The 20,187-nt window shown below is 39.5% G+C and overlaps 1 protein-coding gene across 7 annotated transcripts in view; it reads right to left on the bottom strand.

The window, feature by feature from the left end:
• The window catches only part of SIK3 (SIK family kinase 3), a 224,424-nt gene that overhangs the window by 75,558 nt on the left and 128,679 nt on the right, over nt 1–20,187 (bottom strand). The gene's annotated exons all lie outside the window — the stretch shown is intronic.

The raw sequence follows: 20,187 nt of genomic DNA, 5'->3' as shown, positions 1-20,187 counted from the left end.
TCCATCAGCAAATTTTGTTAACACTACCTTCAAAGTATATTGAGAATTCAACTCTTCCTCACCCCACCCCTACCCCGTTCTAGTGCCACCGACCTAGTCTATCAGCCCTTATCTCCTTCCTGGATTACTGTAATCAACTCGTAACATTACTCCTAACTAGGATCCCTGATTCTGTCTTGGCCCCCTGTAATCTATTCTCAAGCAACAACCAGCATAATAACCCTTTTAACAACAACTTTCTGTTTTGAAATAATTACAGATTCATTAGAAGATGCATAGACAGTACAGAGAGTTCCCATGTACCCTTCACCAGTTTCCCCCAACAGTTAAATCTTACATGACTATATAGCAGTGTCAAAACCCAGAATTTCAAATGGGTACAACGTGTGTATAATCCTGTCGTTTTATCACATTGTATTACATGTTGTGGGACTACCACCGCAGTCAAGGCACAAAATGATCTGGAATTACTCATCACTGAGCATTCCTACAGGTATAAAAACTAAAGGCATCTTATAACCCAAATAAATTACACCTTTTCCTTAAGGGTTTTGAAAAAACATACTTTCTTTATGAAACACTGATAGTAGAAGATATGCTTTAGTTCTGAAAGTTTTAACCTAGAACTATTTCTATTTTTACTTTGGCTTCCTTACTACCTACAAAGAGTATTGGGCAAATGATGGATACTTAATAATTACAGATGAACCCAAGGACTATCAACCAGAGAAAAGACGATAAACTTTTACAAAAACTAATTTTCACTCTTCATTTTGCCATAAAGTTTGTAAACTAAGCACTGTTTATATTGTCTTTATAAAAGTCATGCTATTATTTTGATGTAAAATCTATTCACACTAATGTATAAAGGAGGATTTGTTTTCTTATAGCTTCTTAAAAAGATATTTCTAGACTGAGCATAAGTACAGACAGCCTATGAAATAGGATCTCATATATTCCTTTTAAAGGCTTTTCAAGAATGTTATTCAGACTTTTCCAATGTAGTGCAAATGTTTCCTGTGCCACACCAGTGCGCTAGCAAAGGTGGGTTGGCTGATTTTGTAATACAGAAGTTCTTCCCTGATTCCTGCTGCAGAGTGTATATACTCCAACCCAGGCTCATTCTTTAAAATCTGGCTCAAAGGTCATTTCTCTGAGGCTTTCCCTAACTGATTCACCCTCCCTAGAAAAGTGTCCATGATGTGTGTCTAAGGGCACTTAGTCTATATACCTCTACGACATCGGTGAACAATTGTATTACAGTTATTTCTTAACATACGTGTCTTCCCTTGTAGACCAGGAGGGATTCTTGTCTCCACGGAAGGGTTTCTATCCACGAATCCCTGAAGGTATAGCAGCCTACGCGCAGTGTGCTTCCATTTGTGTGGGAAGGAGGGAGGAACACAAACACGCACAAGTGTGTACACATGTGAACACTTGTGCCTATTTGCTAGAAGTAATATGAAGTGAAAGCTCCTAAAAATGGTTATTTCTAGGGGAATGGAAAAGGGGTCAAAACTAGACTTTGCTGAATGTACCTTGTCCTATAGTTTTAAACTTGGAAACATGTAATGTCTTTAGTAACTCATTTCAGAATTGAACCAAACAGAAGAAAAAGTAATTTCTAAAACTTGAAAGCAAACTGAAAAAAATAAACCTAGCTATAGGTTATACTGTGACATAACCAATCAGAGAATAATTTTTTAAGTGACAAACACACTATTTTGTTTAATGGGCTCCTAGGGACAAAAAGAACCAATAGTCTCCTTAATATCTGTAATAATATTGGTATTATTTCAAATCAGTCTTGCCCTCACTCACATCAAATGTGTAACTGTGTTAAAGTCATTTGGAACCACAATTTTCAGCATTAAGAGAAACGAGATATAAATATGTAATATTTAAGAACTTCAAGTAAAAATGTTGAAATCTTAAACTTCACTTGGATATTAGTACAAACTCATGTTTTCTCTCCATAACAAATGCCTATTTCCTACCTCTGGGCCCTGAAAAGGCCTCTAGCAATGACAAGCCAGTATTAATGATAAGCATCCCCAGGGCACAGATTCTGGTCTCTAACTACTATTTTCCACTTGAAGGAACCACGGTCCTACGAGAATTGTTTGATTCCAGGGCTAAGACAGGAAATGTTCAAAATAAGCCTAGGACATCTTACCTAAAAGCAAGGGAGCTACCAAAGACTATTGGGATCATGTCAAAAGGACACACGAGTCAACTTAAAGATGCTCCCACTGGCTACATATACCCAGTGGAATATTACTCAGCCATAAAAAGAAGTCCTACCATTTGCAACAACATGGATGGAGCTAGAGGGTATTATGCTCAGTGAAATAAGCCAGGAAGAGAAAGACAAATACCAAATGATTTCACTTATTTGTGGAATATGAAAACAAAGCAAAACAGAAGGAATAAAACAGCAGTAGACTCGTAGACACTGAGATGGGACTAGTGGTTACCAAGGGGGAGGGGTTGGGAGAGTGGGGGGGTGGGGGTAAGGGGATTAAAGGGCACAGTAATTCGCAATCACAACAGAGGCTGGTCATGGGGGTGGTAATACAGCACAGAGAATATAGTTAATGATTCTGTAACATCTTACTATGTTGATGGACAGTCACCACACTGGAGGGGGTGAGGACTTGATAATATGGGTAAATGTTGAACCACTGTGTTATGTATTTGAAACCAAGTAAGATGGTATATCAATGATACTTTAATAAAAAAAAAAGATGCTCCCACTGGCTAAGTGGAATAATTTGAGCATCAAAAGAATGACTCAATGGACTGAAACACATCAAATGTATTAAAATCCATGAGTTCATAATGATACTACAAAATAAACAAAATCAACTCCACTGGTCCTCAATGGAGACTGCTAGAGTACGAGTTCATTATCCTGAAGTTTAACAGAATCATGCATTTATTTTGCCTTCATTGTAGTTTCTAAATGGTTTATAAGCAAAGGTCTTTAAAGAAGAATTATAGCTAATAAATGCAGAAAGAACGAGAGAACTAGAAAATCACCATTTCACAACTTTTAATGCAATAATGTACTGAGACAGCTAAATAATAAAAGTGGGTAAAACATTAGGTCAAAGGTTGATGGGAACCTTTATAGGAACTTTATAAAATTTTATACATCATTAAATGGAGAAAACAGACATTATACAGCTCCTGAAATAATGCAATAGGAAGACTGCGAAGGATTCCTATGCCCGTCCCCCCAAATTGACCTGTATGCAACCAAACCACTTTAAAAAATGTATTAAGCTAGAGGAACATGTTGAATGACACAATAAGGATACAAATCCAGAATGTGGGAATTTTTACAAGACAATTCAGTTTCTTCAACAAATGAATGGCATAGAAAAAAAAAAGTGTGTTTTCTGGAGAGGAAATGGGTTATGACAACTTATAAAAAATTTAAGACACTCATCACCTTAATGGAGGTGCTGGCTTTGCTGCATGATTTGAACAAACTATCTAATGATGTTTTGGGGGACTGGAGAAAGCAAAACACGCCCTGCCTATTAGAAGAAATTCTGTTAATTTTGTTGGTAAGAATGGTGCTGCAGACTTTAGTTTTCATTATCCAAGACTGGCTGATAGTGGATTTTCTCTACTTGAACCAACTATAAAAGTTGGACTGTTTGCAGACATGCATAATAATCAACAAAAGACTATGAATCTTCAGCACAAGAAAACTACATTTTCACCCCAAACCACAACCTAGGGAAACTGGGCACAAGCGCAGAGAGGGAGGTCAGGGTAAAGGAGACAGATCAGTTAGGGGCTGGTAAGGCAGCTAGAATTTGGGTGGCAGGGTAACAGCGAGGGAGGGAGAGGCGGAAGGAAAATTTTAAATTAGTATAGAAATTCCATCCAGGTGTGGAACTGGCCATTTCCCAAATTGCACGTGTACAAAGCAGGACTAGAGGTCTAGAAGAAAAACCTGCTGGGAGGATAAAAGCTAAAGACCTTTTTAGAGGTTACGGAGCAGTCGGGAGATGCTGGCGCTCAGACTCAGCTTCCCAGGGAGCTTAGTGAATATTTCAGGCACTCAGTCGAGACCCCCAGAAGACAATGCCCTAAGAGTAAAGGCAAAAATGGAGCAGAACCACCCCAACAAAGCCTCAAACCAAGCCTCAGCATGATCGCGTCAATCCGTCTACGACTCAGCTGTCCATCAGAACCAACTCAACACACAGAGTATGACATGATCCAGAGTTTCCGTGACGTGTCACCCTTAATATCCAGCATACAATGAAGAATCAGTAGACATGGAAGACTGGAAGGGACCGGTAATCATGAGAGAAAAGCCGACAGAAGCAGAACCAAAGATGACTCAGATATTGGAACATCAGGGAAGAACTTCCACATGACTATGACTAATAAGTTAACAGCACAAGAAAAGATGTACAGCAAGGATGAAAGGACAGAACATGTCAAGGGAGAACCGAAATCTCTAAAATATCTGTAATCCATAAACGCATTCTAAATTGACAAAACACCTGAAATTGAGAATTTTTGGGTAGGTTTAACAGCGGACACAGCAAAAGACAAGATTAGTGACCTTGAGATAGGTATTATGGTTAATTCTTTTTAATCCTTATATATAAGAGAAAATATTAAATATTTGAGTAAAACGATATTTCCTGAATTTGCTTTAAATACTTTTAACAACAACAAAGAAAAGTTGGGGAAGACAATGAAACAAGAACAATAAAATACTGATAACTGCCAAAACTGGATGATGAGTACATCAGAGTTCATTATACTATTCTCTTCAAAAACCAAAATTTTGTACACACACAGACATGAGTCCAGAAAATATCTTCAAGACATCAAAGTTTGAAGACATACTGAAATGTAATGTACTAACTACAAACATGAGATAACAACCTCTTTATATGAGTATTTCTAAATATTATGAATAAAGTATCTTTATTTTTCTAGTGGTTTCATTTTGTCAGAGAAACTGTATTTTCTAAAGAAGCTTGGAAAAAAAAAGAGCAGCTCATAAAACCCTTAGGAAAAATATTAATTTAGGAGCCAGACAAAAATATTCCTTTGGGACTTGTATACATTAAATGGAACAAAATAGTTTGCTTATTCTCTAGGGCATTATTTTTTTATCATGGGAGAACTGGCAGGGGGATCAGACAACTATTAATTCATGTTTAGGAGTAAAGTGAGGTGATCAAACTGTGAATGTTTAAGCATTAAACATAAGTGCCTCCCCACACATCTTGGGCAGGTTGCAAAAATATAAATGCTCAAGTCATGTCTGTATTAAGAAAATAAAACAAAATATGAAGAATAACTTGTGGGAAATTAATTAGAGAAAGTGATGGAAGTTATTGTTTTAATTCAGAGTGATTAAAAAAAGTTCAGGATATAGTTATTTGCTTCTATCAGTAAAGCCTTAGAAAACAGCTTGTTTTTATAGCCAAAGGGGGTAAATAACTCAGTGGGAAAATAGTATTTTAGTTCTAAAAATATACTGAATGTTGTGAGAACTAAGTTAGAAAAACATGGCATAGAAAAAAAAACAACCCAGCACATAGAACCACGTTCAAATAAACAAATGTGGTGGTGTTCTCAAACATCTAGAAGCTGCAAGGTGACAGATATGAAACACTTAGCACAGTATCTGGTATACAACGGTTCTACAATTCAGTCTTTCCCATTCTCTGCCCTATTAGTCAGTCTTTGACGGTCCCATAGCATAAATAAATGGCTTTGTGAGAAGTTCTGGGTTCCACAGAAGTTGGCACCATTAAAAAATGTTATTTTTAAGGCACTGAGAATGTCCATAATGAATCATGCATACTTCAACATCCTACTGTTAAGTTAATAATTTATTTTAAATGCCCATGAGTTCTGCCTGGCATTCAGGAAACTTTTCTTGATACAATGCTGGATTTACGACTCTGTGGCCTCAAATAGGAAGTTTGGGGAGGTTTATCTAAAGAAATCATACTCTGGAAGCTTTAAATTATGAGCTTAGTGGTTTACAAAACTAACCAGTTTCTCAATTCTGTTTGTAAAATTAAACAGGCCCACACTATCATGGTCCCTTTATAACAGAGTACTGAATATATGCAACAGTCATTCCAATAAATCAATGGAATGAATAATAAATGTTCATTCAATAACCTTTATTGAAGTCTATTAAATTGCTTAGAATTCATAATCTTCAATATGTCTTTCTCTGCAGTTATCTAGAAAACAAAAAGGCATTTTCCACCCAAGTCAAAAACTCATTTCACTGAAGTAAGTTACGGAATAACATGAAAATTGCATGCTTGACTTGATTTTATCTCATTGTAACACACTGAAATAAACTGAGTGTCTACTATATGTTAGATATTGCTTTAAACAATGAAGACACCAATGAATAAGATCCAAATGCCACAATCCGCGACCCAGTGGCATTCTTTCATTCATTTAGTCTTCCATTCAATGACCAATAAATATTTATTGAGCACGTATTTTTTGTGGACACTATTCTAAGTAGTTGAAATTCAGCAACACTCAAAATTTACAAAGTCCTTACTCTCATAATGCTTACACATTAGTGAGGTGAGACAATAAAAACATAAAGTATATGTCATATATTGACTTACTTATCAGTTATGTTGATGATAAGAACCAAGAAGAAAAATAAAGGAAGGAAGGAGAGTAGTGGGCCAGGGAAAAATGAGATGTTAGATGGCATGTTTACAAAGACTTCTCTAATAAGGCAACATTTGATAAGAGACCTGAAAGCAGTGGAAGAGAGAGCCATGCGGCATCTGGGAAAAGAATATTTCAGGAAGAAGGAATGGAATATATGAAGGCCTTCGAGAGGGAACATGTGGGGGAGTTTGGTGAACAGGGAAGAGATGCCAGTGTGCCAAGGGCTGAGATTGAGGGGCAGAGATCACAGAGGTAGCTGGAGTTTTATATGCCATCGAAAGAACTATACGTTTATTCCAAACAAATGGGAAAGCCAACGTAAGGAGCTGCCTGGTAAGGTTCGCTTTCATTCTAAAAGAATCTCTGTAGCCGCAGTAGGGGAGTCAGGGCCAAGTGGTGATGAAGGCTCCTGCGGTGACCCTAGCCGGAGACTATGCTGGCATTTGAATTCAGCAAATATTCGGAAGGTAGAGTCACCAAGAGAGTTCAGAGGACAGGATGGGCTGGCAATTTAAAATTTGGGAGGCAAGAATCTAAGGGGTCCTGTAAAATCATCCAGGGAATAGATCTGCATAGAAAACAAAACGGGTCCAAGGGCTGAACGGAGGAGCCTCCAAAATGTAGCTGTCAGGGAGAGAGGACAGCCCGGCAGAGGAGGTCAGGAGACTACTGTCTAAATCACCTGATGTCAGTAAATGACAGATACAGAAGTACAAAAAATACAAGAAAAAACTTACCACAAATAGTGCTGCAGCGGGGCTATGTTCAAAGGAAGAAAGAAAAAGGCAATGAACTCTTCAGCAATATCAGGGCAGAGTTCACAGAAAGCGTGACATTTGAAAAGGGTCATGAAAACTGAGTAGCAACTAATAGGGCAAAAGATAGGGCTTTTCTATCTTGTGTTCTGATACCCCTACTGATAATCACCCTTCCAACCAATTCTTCGGAGATCACCCAGTCCTTCGCAGGCCTTTGAAGGAAAAGAGGACGGTATTCCGCGAGGGATCAGGACATACTGGGAAGTCTTCCAAGTCCCCACCAGCTTCGCGCCACAGTGGTATGTGCTAAGGTCACCTGACAGACCCCTTTCTCGTCCCTCCTGCCTTCACATTTATTAAAGACACTGCCACCCATTTCATAGCCTGCTGCTCCACCCGGACTCTGCCCCTCTCTTGGGTATCAACAGCCATGAGCATAATCGATTTGACAATTTAACTTCATGATTCTGCGAACCTTCTTGATCTCCACAAAGTTCAGCAATTCAGCAACTTATTTCTATGGCTACGTCCTGACCTTATCTCTGCTTGATATTTTTCTGCCTTTGAAATTGTAAACTTCAATAACATACTCCCCTCTCTCTTCACATAGCTTTCCAGATGAGCAATGCTGAATAGAAATAAATGTGAGCCACTTATATAAAAAGAATCACTCATTTTGAACTAATTTTTATGATTTATCTAACCCAACATTTTTATTATATCAAAAATATAATCACTGCAGCATGTCACCAACATAAAAAAAATCAGCAGTAACATGTTACCACCTTCTTTTTTCCATACTAAGTCTTCAAACTCTAGTGTGTCTTTTAAATTAATAACACATCACATTTCAGACCATAAATTGTCTATAGTCAAGATGAAATGTAATTTCACTAAAATAAGAGTTGCGTTTAATGGAAAAATATTTTACACTGTGTGCAGTCAAGAATCTGGCCTTGCCCCAAGAGACAGTCTGGTCTTTTCCCTTGGCTTCCAGGAGCTAATCTCTGGGCCCCTGGAATGTTATGCCTCATGGGGGTATCTCTGCTTGCCTGGGGGTCTTGGGTCATGCCACACAGTCTAACAATAGGACAGCCTGGGGCTGGCCATACCCATGTGGCCTTAGGGTGGAGGCTGGCCACGCTAGGAAGACCAGCAATGTGATTTAGGGTGGGAGATTTGGGTTATGCGGCATCAGCTGACCTGGAGACACAGGTCAAGCATGTGGGCAGGCAGTAAATCACGCCCACGTAAAACAAAACCTCTGAACACAGCAGCTCTGCTGAGCTTCCCTAAGGGCGATACTCTGCACACGTCACACATCCCGTCACACATCCCGAGGGAGAGGGACTGTGTCTGGTACTCCCGCGGACGCCATGCTTCTTCCCTTAGCTCGTTGTAATCTGTATCTTTTCACTGTGATAAATGATGACCGTGAGTGCAATATTTATGGTGAATTCTATGGGTCCTTTTAGCAAATTAGCAGGGTGAGGGTGGTTTGGGGAAATCCCGGAACTTGCAGTTAGTTTGAGAAGGAAGGGTGGTCTTAGAGACTGCGGTCTGACTTTGGCTAATTCTCTCAGTTGGTCTAAAACTCTTGCACACTGCCTCGGTTTTTTAATTTAAACGTAAATTAGATTAAATTCAAACTTAGTTCCTCAGTTGCATCACGTACATTTGAAGTGCACAACAGCAGCCACGTTTCAGACCTTCATCTTTAGGAGCCCCCTTTGTCCAAGACACTTACTTTTCCACTTCATCTGGCCTCCAGCTTGTTGAATTCCTCCTCTTTAAAAGCATTCCCCCTCGTCTCCCTTGCCCTCCCCCTCTTTTAGCCCGAGCCCCATGACCCGCACATTATCTTACTGTGGCCTCTAAATTCCTTTACCAACTGTTTCTCTTCTTCTATTTGCACAAGTCCTATGAACCCCCAATACTGGATCAACCCAGCTGTCTGTCTTTTTTTTTTAATTCAGGCATCATTGATATACAATCTTATGAAGGGGTCACATGAGCAGCAGTGTGGTTTCAGCATTCACCCATATTAGCAAGTCCCCCCTACACCCCATTGCAGTCACTACCTATCAGCATAGTAAGATCCCATCTGTCTTCCTTACCCCATTTGCCGATAGGCAGTTGAGTATTGTTGAGGGAATAAATCATTCAATTCTGTAGATGGAAGAACAAATTCGTGGCCTCCCACCTCTGGCCTTCACGCTTCCAGGTGCCCTTGATCCCTGTCCTCTCTCCCTCCCCCAAGCAGCTGATTTCACTCCTCCACTTCACCCGGGTCCCTACCCTCCCAGCAGCAACTCCCAGGTGACGGTCTGGCTCCTACTTCAAGCAGAAAATTAGACAGAACGGCAAGAAGTACCTTCCTCCTGTTTTCCTGCTTGAAACATCACCCACGATCACAAACATCTTTACCTCCTACCTTCTTGTGCAGAGCCGATTCCTGTCAGTTATGCTCGAAACTCAGTAGCCCCCTGCTGCTCATGGATCTGGCTGTGCGGGCCGCCTTCTCCATACTGATTATAGCCGAACTCATCTTGCTCAGCGCTGTATCAGCGACCTCATCTTATAATCAAGTCTCGTATTTAAACAAAACAGAACAAAGCAAAACTCCCCCTTGCTCTTTGGAAGTACCGAGAGGATCTGAGACACCCAATCTTAACAATTCGCTGTGCCACAGCTGCATGACGCCAGCGGAAGGCCAAGACCCAGGTCAGAGACAAAGGACCTTGGTGCTGAGGGCACAGCAAGCAGCACGAGCGCCGACGCATTTGCTCCCGTTTCCCGAATCCTGATTCCCACAGGGTGATGTGAAGGGGGCGAGGGGACACCTGCACACACAGTGGGGTTCATTAAAGAAGAGGAATCCTGAGCTTAGGGAAGTCAAATCTTTTATAACGGGGAAATAATTAGAGAGATATATCCTTTAGCCCCAGAGGGAGAAACTCTATCTTCCAAGGCTGTTCACTATGCAAGCACCCATGAAAAGGCATCTGAGACCAAGGGTCAGTCCCTTGCCTGTAGGCGAGGAGAAGTGCGATGCCCCGCAGAGAGTTCTCTCCCACCTGCCCGTTCCTGCTGAGCTACTGTCCGGGACATATTTTCTGTTCAGAGCTGTTTCTCAAAATCCTAACCTTCCTCAATGCCTCCACGTCATGAACAGGGCTAACCTGGCTCCCACCTCCATCTCACCACGGTTATCTCCCTTGCCAAAGTCACATGTGATGTCCTAGGTGCCAGTTGCTAATCTTTATTTTATTTGACCTATTTGGAGCATCTAAACTTCTGATCCTTTCCCAGACTTTCTCCTTTGGCTTCCATGAAGGTTCTGCTTTTGGTTCTCCTGCTGTTTAGACTGTTTCTTCCTGGTTATCTTCTGCTGGGCCCCCTTTCTCTGCCTGCTGTTTGAACCCTGATTTCTCCCTCACCCCTCTCCTGACTCTTTCTCTCTCTATTTCCCTGAATGAGATCTACTTCCCTGCTTCTATAGGGCACCTATATGCTACTAACTACCCACGTTTCATGCTCAGCCAAACTCCAAAATTATATACCCAGTGTTTCCTCTCTCTCCAGCTGGACACCTTGAAGACGCCTATTCCAGTCCCATCCCCTCACTCACACTCCCCACCCAAAGTGCTCATTGGCCCTCCTTAAAGCTGCTGTACCCTCTTTAATTTCCTCTCTCTGTTGGTAACAGTCTGATCAATCCAATAACCCAAGTCAGAAAATTGAAAGTTACCCTAGACCACGGATTGGCAAACTACAGTCCATGGGCCCGATCCAGCCTGCCGCCTGACATGGGGTTTGGTTTTTGTCTTTGATTTTGGCTAGTGCTTTTATTTAGATATGCACATACCATAAAGTTCACCATTTTAAAGGAGGGGTTTAAAGTATATTCAAAGTGCCACACTTGTATAAAGTTTTACTAGAACACATGCCACTTGCTTACATACATACTGACTACGGCTGCTTTTGTGGTACAAACGCAAAGTTGAGTAGCTCTGCACACAGACCATATGGCCTGTAAAGCCTAAAATATGTGCTATGTAGGCCTTTGGAAAAAAAAAGTTTGCCAACTTCAATTCCAGACTACTTGATCTCTCTCAACCCTTATGCCCAATCTGTTACTAAAGCCTGTAACATTATACTTCCCAAATAATAGTAGCTACCAGTGAGAGCGTACTATGTACCAGGCAATAGTCCAAGCATTTTTATTTTTTATAAAACTGCTAGATATAATTAACATAACATAAACTATTTTAAGGTTTATACTTCAGTGGTTTCAGTATACACACTATATTGTGCAATCATCACCACCATCTAATTCTAGAATATTCCATCACCCCCAAAGAACCCTCTATCAATAAGCATTTAGACCTAGTTCTCCCCGCGCTATCCCCTAGTAACCACGAATGTACTTTTTGTCTCCTCAGATTTGTCTTTTCTGGGTATTCATGTAAATGGAATCAGACAGCATGTGGCCTGCTATGTCTGGCTTTGTTCACAGAACGATGTTTTCTAGGTCCACCCAGGTTAGAGCATGTATCAGTACTTCATCTAGTTTTACCACAGAATAATATTCCATTATGAATATACTACCTTTTGTTTATCCATTCATCAACTGATGGACATCTGACTTACTTCAACTCTTTAGCTTTCATGAATAATGCTGCTATGGAGACATGTGATACACGTCTTTACTAGGACTAAGCACTTTACAAACACACGATCCTCACGACCACCCTTGAGGTAAGTGGTGCCATCATCACCATCGTTACTAGGGTGAGTATTACCTTCATGTCAAAGACGAGTACGCTAGGGCAGTGGGCTTAACAACCTTGCCCAAGGTCACAAACAAATTCGCAGTAAGTGGATAAAATAGCCACCAACAATACTACTCTAACTGTACCTATAACCACGTTTTCTCTGTCCCCACTGCCGCTTCCCACCACACCTTCCTCAGCTCTCATTTGCTTCATTGCAACAGCCTCTCGAGGGCTCTCCCAGACCCTGTCATCTCCCTCCAATACACCCGTAAGTTGCCAATACATCCTTTCTAAAATCTAAGTCTGACTGTGTCCTGGCCGCTGCTTAAAGACCTTCTGTGACTCACTGTCATCAAACAGTGGGTGAAACTTTTAGTGGCCACAGATTCATTTAAATGAATGGAAATCCAGTAAGCATATTAGGTATAAAAGCAACGATGCTCTTGTTGAACAGGAGGGAAAGTGGGGGTTGGGTAAATGTGCCTGTGAGGAAAGCATGGTCTCTTAGCGCTGCCTCAACTACCCGTCTCCTCAGAGAGGGCATCTTAGATGTTTCCAAAGAACCATCAGAACTTTTGGAATAATTTGAAAACCAACAGCACTTCACTTAATCCTCTAAGAAACGAGCTCTAGTTCCCAATCCACCAAGTTGTTTCATGCCCTAGGCTGCACATGCTAACCCTCTAGAAAGCTAATTTCACTTTGCAAACTTCTCACATTTGAGCACTGTTTAAACCATTACTTCCAACACAGAGACTTTTCTAACTGGTCCTTACCCTGGCCATTGCAACTATTCCTCGCCCCCTTTATCAGATGCCTATTGTTGATGTCCCTTATACAATACAGCACTCAAACCATCAATAATATTCCAGTGGTGTGGCCGCCACACTGGTAGGAATGCTACCACTCTTTGAGCGAATCTGAATCAGTTTGAAATTAAGCAGCTACCTACTGCCTGAATCCGACTTGTGTCTTAATCTGCCAATACTAGGATAAAGTTCCCAGCTAACAACCTTCACAGCTAGAGCAAAAACTTTTCAGTGCCAAAATTCATTACTTCAAGCAACCTTGCAAAACTCTGGAGCAAACCGGCCATCTATGCTCTTCACTTCTTACATTAGCCACCAAGTACTGCTAACAAACTACCCACAAAAGAAGCCACAAGCGGAGCCCCAACAAAGCTAAAATCTGCTACAACTGCGACCTATCAACGCTGCCTATCAGCCTTCAACGTATCCCTTCTCATCTGCTGCTTTCACTTCCTTTAGCTTTTCATCTCAGCAGAAAAATTACTTTCCTACTTCTCAAAAATTAGTACTGGGTAGTCAGGCTCTAAATTTTAATTCTCCAAACATCAATCTCATACAAATACTTCTACAAACTCAACAGCCTTCAACTCTTGCCCTACCTTTTTCCTTTCTATTTTATACAAGACTAGTCCTTCCACATATGCATTAAAATGTGTCCCTCGTATCTCCTTGAGGAATGTTCCATTAAATCTCACTCTCTCCCTTATATCTACATTTCCTCTGGTTCTACTGGTTCTTTCCCTCAACATGAGCTTATTACAGGCCTAAGTCAAATACATAATAAAAACACACATTCAGCCAATGCCCCTTCTACTTACCAACCTTCTCTCATTCCTTCTCACAGCCAAGTTTCTCAAGAGGCATTTGTACTACTGGCCTTCGAAGCAGGGGGCTGATCTTTGTCTTAGTAGTTGCTCTAGGGACTGCAACGTGTATCAATAGATCACAGTCAACTTCAGATTAATACTGGCTTGATTCTGGTAAAATACAGCAACTTTATTCTAATAGAACTCCGTTTCCTCAACATTCCTTTAGGTACTTATATTACATCAATATATGTTAGAAATCCAGATAAAGTGTTATAAATACTTCTTTAAGCCATTTTTTTAACAGCTTAAGCCAACAGTCTTTTAAAGGAATTAGAGAAGAAAAGGGGGGAAAGTATATTTATTATCTTTTATTTCCTACATATTCATCTTTTCTGATTTTCACTTCCTCCTGTGGATATGAGCTACCATTTGGTGTCATTTCCATTCAGCTTGTGCGCCTCGTTAAGAGTGCCTTGGGTAACAGGTCTGCTTATAAGAAATTCTCTCAGGTTTTGGCTACTTAGGAATGTCTTTATTTTGCTTTCAATTTGCAGGGTAGTTTTGCTAGGTATGGAATTTATGGTTCACAGGGGGTTTTTTCCCCCCAGCATTTTAAATGTGTTAATCCACTGCCTCTGGCTTCCCTTTTTTTTTTTCTGATGAGAAAATCAGCTATAAGTCACATTGCTGTTACCGTGTTTGTGATGAGTCGTTTTTGTTTGGCTGCTTTCAAGATTCTCTCTGTCAGCACATTGACGACATGTCTAACTGTGGCCCTTTGTGCTTATCTTACTTGAGATTCAATGAGCTTCTTGGAACTATAGATTAATGTATTATGATACACTTTAGATACTTTATTGCTTCAAGGTTTTTTCCCTTTGTTTTCCTCCTCCCCTTCTGGAATTCCCACTACAAATATGTCAGTAGGCCTGAACTCCTTCCACAGGTCTCTAAGGCTCTGATTATTTTTCTTCAATGATCTCTCTGTTCTTCATATTGGATTATTTCTATTTATATTTCTTCAAGTTCGCTCATTCTTTCTTCTGCCACCTCAAATCTGCTATTGAACTCACCTAGTGAAATTTTCATTTCAGTTATTCTACTTTTCTATTTAGAATTTTCATTTTGTTCTTTACTACAGTTTCTATCTCCTTACTGAGATTCCCTATTTGTTATGTCATTGTCATCATATTTTGTTAGTTCTTTAGACATGATTTCTTTTCATTGTTTGAACAAATTTATAATAATTGCCATTAAGTTTTTGCTAAAAATAACATCTAGACCCACTCAGAAAAAGTTCCTAATTATGACTTTTCTTCCTAAGCATGGATTCCATGTTAGTGGGTTTTTTTCTTTAACATCCTATAGTGTTTTTTTAAATAAAACTAGAAATTATAGATAATATATTTAACCAATTCTGGATTATGACTCCCCACCCCTGAGGAATGGTGTTACTACTGCTCTTTTTTGTTTTGTTCTGGGTTTTGGTAACTTTCTTGGAAATAACTTGAGAATCTGTTTCCCTTGTGGTATATAGCCATTGGCTTCTCTGCTAAAATTTTTTTAAATTCCTTTTCTATTTTTTTTTCATGGCTTCCTTGAGGTCATCCCTATGCCTACATTGGTCAAGCCAGGAGACCTTTCACTCTCTGCTGACAAATCTACTGGTGGGTTTAGGAGCGCATTCACAGTTCAGAAAGTACAGTCAGTCTCAGCTTCCACTCTCTGCTGGGCTCTCTCAGAACGTCCTAGCAGGTGCCAGGCCCCCAGGATGCCCGAGATGGAGAGCTTGTCTTACCCTGTTGTGGTTCTCTCATGAAAAGTATCTCTCTGCGAAATTTCTGACTAGTCAGTCATTCTGCTCCTCGCCTCTAGTAAGACCATATAGCCTAGTGAGTAGAGCTGTGAGCCTTCCACATTCATTTCCTACCAAACTTGCGCTATTTTTACTAATAACACAACTGGGTTGTTTTTCCTTCCAAATCAAGTTAGCCATTTCTGGCAGCAAACCCGCTGGTTTTAAGGCCAGTCTAGCCTTGACTACTTTATGTTTCCCCTGGGGAGGGGAAAGGAAGGGTATAAGGGCTCAGGCAAGAAGGCCAAAGATTCCCACCATTCTTATTAAAAGTTCAAGAGTTACATGAATTAAAGCTTCTCAATGTGGTGTTTATCATTGGTTCATTTTCAGAGCCCTAAATAGTTGTTTTTGACAATTTTGCCCAGTTTGTATTTCTATTTGTTTTCTGGAGAGATTTGCCGTCTTCACTCTGTCATTGTCAGAAGTCCCATCACTTGTATTTATCTTACCATTTTCAAATTGTACATTTGTATATACTTTAGAACTTGGTTATTCTAACATTTATATTTATACAAAGAAATTTTAGTAAATTAGAGTACACAATTCAAAAGGTTAATCTGTCACATGATCAAGCTTAGTAAACACCAGTGAAAACGCTCTTTCCCTTCTCCCTGAGCATTCACGCCCCACCACCCGGTCGCGCCCTGACCTCCGCTCTCGTCGCGCTGTTGAGACGGCACCGGGAGCACTTGCACCACAAGGCAGAGCCTGCCTTTCCGTGCTTGCCCATGTCTGCCTTTTCCACAGCATTTAACCATGCTCCTTTTTGAAATTCTTATAATGACACTGTAATCTTATTTCATCAACAGTAGCTTTTTTCGTACACTTGATGGTCTCACTTTCAACTTAAATACTGCTGGTTATAATGGTTTCATCCTTAAACCTATTCTTTTCTTCATTTTTCCATGTTGATATCCAAATACCATCTATCTGCTGATGGAAACAATAACCCTAAGTTCCATCCTACGCCTTATTTCTAGGCTACTATAGGCAATTACTTGATGGACAACTTTCCCTGAACTGGTGCCTCAAACTCATTATGTCTAAGAACATAGTTCATCCCATCTCTTTTTAACCCTGGTATTCTCTATCTCAGTAAATAGCTCTATCACTCACACCAATAACAGGGTCATAAGTCTAAAGGTCATCTTAATATCCTCTTACTCATTTTCTCTATCATCTAGCATTGTGACTTTCAAAATGCTTAGTAAACCCTTCGTACGCTTAACAAATCTAAAATTTTTAAGAATATTGGCCACTTCTACATAAATAACCATAAAACAAAAAGCCTTGAGATGGAGTCATCATTATACAAGCATAGGAAATGCTTCTAATCTATAAATATTAGCTCTGTAAGCAAGCCATTGCCTGTGCCTAGATGTCATAGTAATAATATTCACCTAAGAAAATCTATCTTACCCTTTCATTCAATGAGGACTTAATAATAAGAGGGAAAAAATACTTTATATTAAGATTGTTTTGCTGCTATGTCTGTGATCTAAATTTTCAAAACAGAAATTTGGTTTATATTTGTGATCAAAGATCTCCCGGAAACAGTTAATGTCCCTTTATTAGGAAGAACAGACTCTTCAACTTGGTGAATGGGAAAGAACATATACTCTGGAATCAGACAGTTCTTGGGTTAAATCTCAGCTCTATTAATAGTTATATGACCTTAAGGAAATTACTGAGCCTCCCTGAGCCTCAGTTTGTCTGTAAAATGATGATAAAAATATCTGCATTATAAGATTATTGTGAAGAATTAAAATGAAACAGATGAAGCCACTACCTTATTTCAGCACCTCAGCATTCTCAAGTGTTACTGTGTAGCTTCCTAGTGGGTCTTTTGTTACATTCCAATTCTTCACATGGCAATGATTCAAGATAAAATTCAATTTTATCATACAGTTGGTTCATTCACTCATTAATTCCTTCATTCAACAACAGTTACTGACCATTTGAGCTCAGTAAATATTTGAGCCCAACAGAGTATGAACCAGAGAGCAAGAAATGACATGGAGATACAATTGTGAGCAAAAACAGACACAGCACCTAAACTTCTGGAGTTTAGTGTCTGGTGGGAGAGAGAAACCACTAAATAATTACAAAAATAAATGTAAAACCACAACTGATATAAGTACCACTAAGAAAGAGCATAGGGTAACGAGAGGGAGTGAGAGGGGATGTGGCCGTGTCACGGAAGCACACACAGCCCTGCATCGTTTATTGGGCCTTTCCGATCGTACCAGCCTCGTTTCCGGCCATTTTCTCACATACAGCCTCTATCTAAACAACTTAAGGAATATGAAATATGCCATGATGCTCTGTCTCATCTCAAAATCTTTTGGGCATAATCCAGCACTCCTGAAATAATCTGCTCCCCTACTAACTCCAGCAGGTACCCCCAGAGGCAGTTCTTGCCTTACTTCTTTAAAGCCTTTGCCACACATGTTAGTATTAATTATCTGATCGTGTTGGAGGTCTGCTGACTCGTCCACCTGGTAACTGATTTTCCTCTTTGTAAGAAGATTAGTATTTTATGGGGAGATATTCTGAGATTATGCTTAAATTCTGTCCTCTTCTGTACTAGTTTCCTAGGAGTACCCAAACAAATCAACCACGAAGAAGGTAGCTTAAAATAATTGTAACTCACTCACTCAGAGTTCTGGAAGCAAGAAGCGCAGAAACAGGCCACCACAGGGCCTCGCTGTATCTGGAGGCACTAGGGGAGAATCCCACGTAGCTCCGAGCTTCTGGCGACCTGTCAGTTTTCCTTGACTTGGGGCTACATTGCTCCAATCTACTGTATTCTTTTTCAAGATTGTTTTGGCCCTTCTGGGTTCCTTGCAATTCTACATTAATGTTATAATCAGGTTGCCGATTTCTACAAAAACATCATCTTAGATTTTGATGGGAATTGCACTGAATACACACATCAGTTTGAGAAGTACGGCCATATTAGCAATGTCAACTCTTAAGATCCATGAAAAAGGGAAGATTCTGCCAATCATTTAAATCTTCTAAAGTTTCAATATTGTTTTGTACTTTTTTATACTTTTCAGACTATAAGATTTGTACTTTTTTGTTAAACTTATTCTTAATCATTTTATTCTTATTGATGCTATTGTAAACTGAATTGTTTTCTTTCTTTCATTTGTTTAGATTATTCAAGGGTACTGAAATACAACTGATTTGCAAATGTTACTCTTGTAGCCTACAATCTTGTTGAGCTCTTATACAGTTCTCATAGTTTTTTAATGGATTTGATTTTCTGTATACAAGATTGCATCACCTATAAACTGTTAGTTTTACTTCTTTCTTTCCAATCTACATGCCTTTATATCTCCTCCTTGCCTAATGACTGTGGCTAGGGACCTCCAGTGCAATGTTTAAACAGAGGTGGAGGGAGATGAAATCTGTATCTTATTCCTGATCTAAGGGGCAAAATATTCAATTGTTCACCATTAAGTATGATGCTAGCATTTCCTTTATTGGTATGATGTATTGGAATAATGGATTTTCATATGGTGAACCAACCTTGCATTCCTGGGATAATTCCACTTGATCACAGTGCAAAATACATTTTATATGTTGCTGGATTTCATTTGTAACTATTTGTTGAGGATTTTTACATTCACAGTAGTTTTCCTGTGATGGTTTGTTTGGTATTGGTATCAGGGTAAATACTGACCTCATATGATGAACTGGGAAATGTCCCATGATCTTCTATTTTTTAGAAGAGTCTATCAAGAATTGCTACTGATTCTACTTTAAATGTTTGGTGGAATTTGCCAGTGATGCCATCTGTACCTGGATTTTCCTTTGTGGGTAGTTTTTTTTTATTACTGCTTAAATCTTTTCACTCAATATATGGGTCTATTCAGATGTCTATTCACAAATCAGTTACCATAGTTTGTGTTTTTCTTTGAGTTTGTCCATTTTATCTGTTAAACAATTTGTTGCTATATAATTGTTCAAGTATTCCTTTATAATAATTTCTATTTCTTTAGGGTCAAGTAATGTCCCTCTTTCACTTCTGATTCTAGTAATTTGAGCCTTTTTTTCTTGTCAGTCTAACTAAAGATGCGTCAATTCTGTCTACAAATTTGCTTCTTCCTTCTGCCAGTTCGAATCTACAGGAAAGCCTCTGTAGCGAATTTATTCCAGTTATTTTACTTTTCAATTCTATAATATTTGGTTCATTTTTTAATAATTTCTCTGTCTTTACTGATATTCTCTATTTGATGTGACATTGTATCATAATCTTTCTTTACTACTTTCATTGTGAGTTCCTTTATTTCTGTCATATGTTTACAACGGCCACTTTAGTCTTTCTCTGATGAACCTGACACATGGTCTCTCTCGTGGGCAGTTTCTTGGCCTGGTTTTCCCCCAGTGTTTGGGTCAGACCTTCCTGTTTCTTTGCATGCCTTGTAGTTTTTGTTGCTGGAAACTAGACATCTCAGATAACATACT

The sequence above is a fragment of the Manis javanica genome, chromosome 6 (genome assembly GCF_040802235.1).
Source record: "Manis javanica isolate MJ-LG chromosome 6, MJ_LKY, whole genome shotgun sequence".
Lineage (NCBI taxonomy): Eukaryota > Metazoa > Chordata > Mammalia > Pholidota > Manidae > Manis > Manis javanica.
This window is presented reverse-complemented; position numbering and strand designations above follow the sequence as displayed.